Raw genomic sequence first — 1,773 nt, forward strand, 5'->3', positions numbered from 1 at the left:
CCCAGGCAATGGGGCATCAGTACAAAATAGTGTACAGAGTATGAAACGCTATAAACTAAATGAGTAAGTATCATAATATACCAAAACCAATCAAGTGAGGAAATCAAATTTAGATAAGCATGCTAACCCACTACTCAATCTAAAAAATACAATAATGATCAAACAACAACCTAAGCAAGCCACCATAAGCTCGGTAGGTACAAATAACATACCACCTACCTAGGCCCCCATAAGCCCAGAAGGTGCCAAATCAATCTGCATAACCCTATCGGTAGCCTCTTGTCTTTGTAAGAAGTCACATAGCTTTTTTTAGCAACGATATAGCCCCATAGGCAGCGCATAACCCTCTTAGGCAACATCATAGCTCTGTGGGCTGCATGTATCCCTCTTTTACATCACATAGCCCTGTAGGCAACACATAGCCCTCTTTGGCATCAAAATAGCCCTATATGTAACACATAACACTCTTTAGCATCAATATACCCCTGTGGGCAACACATAGACCTCTTAGGCAATAACATAGTCCTATTAGACAACATCATAGCCCTCATAGGTAGTTCATAGCTCAATAGCTAACCACAATAGCCCCAAGGGTGACAACAAACAATTAAATAAGCTAAAGGTGAGCAATTTAGCTATAAACAATATATATATAGTTTCCAAGTTGTTCCTAACTCAGGGTCGTTCTTAACAGACTATGAGTCCCTATAATAAGGGTTTATAACCACTCAATCAACCAACCATTCACAATTACATCTACAAGATCACCAACATTAACTACCCTAGTATATCACTCCCAAGCTCTAAGGAAATATGCCAAATGAAGGGAATAGCCTCAACATACCTTTTCCTTTATAATTTATGTTGAAAATACCTCTGTCCGCACCACTACAACACTAAAAAAAAGGTAAAATAAATATGTAATTAAGGAAAAGAATTACTACGACAATCGATACAGATTCCTATCGTAAATTACTATCCAAGACCTAAGGTATCCATAAACTAATAAAAGATGGTTCCTACCTTTCTTTACACACCCAGAACACTTAAATAAATTCAAACCACTGAAAAAACTCTGCTTCCACAGCATCCACAGAGCTACACCGATCAATTCACCATGAAAACTATTACCAAAACAACGAGCTCGTGAAGTAGGGCAATTTTCGATAAGGAGCCAAGAGGAGATTATGAACACACAAGGATGATCTGAGGAGAATTTCTCTGATTTTCGTGGGTTTCTTATGAGTTTGACTGAAGAAAAATGAAGAAGATGCTATCTTATAAGCTTCCACCGACTTAGGGGACCCACCTCACGTGCTTGCTTGCGCAGTCTCGCAAAAATGCAAATATCTCTCTATTTTGAAGTTGTATGAACAAACCGTTTGATACATTGGAAACTAGACTCATAGACCTCTAATTTAATTGGTCGTGGGCCCCATAACTCTTTAAAGATGGGATAAAATTTCGAGACATTTGACCCAAATTTCAGAGAAATTTTTAAAAAGGAACTTACGATAACTTTTGCCAACTTTTATTTTGCAACTTACCTTACTTCAAAACTTGAGATACAACCCTTGAACACTTAAAATATGACATACCACATCATTCTTAATGTATTACTCACCCTCTTTGTCTTTCCACGAAGGTATGAGTTAATTTACATGTTTTGAAAAGTCGGGGTGTTACAAAACCCTTACCTTTAGCCTCAAGAATGGTGGAAAAACGTCAAGAACACACCTGGGGTTGTTCCTTAGCTCTCAAAGTTGAAAAGTG

Source organism: Solanum stenotomum, chromosome 11 (assembly GCF_019186545.1).
Source record: "Solanum stenotomum isolate F172 chromosome 11, ASM1918654v1, whole genome shotgun sequence".
Lineage (NCBI taxonomy): Eukaryota > Viridiplantae > Streptophyta > Magnoliopsida > Solanales > Solanaceae > Solanum > Solanum stenotomum.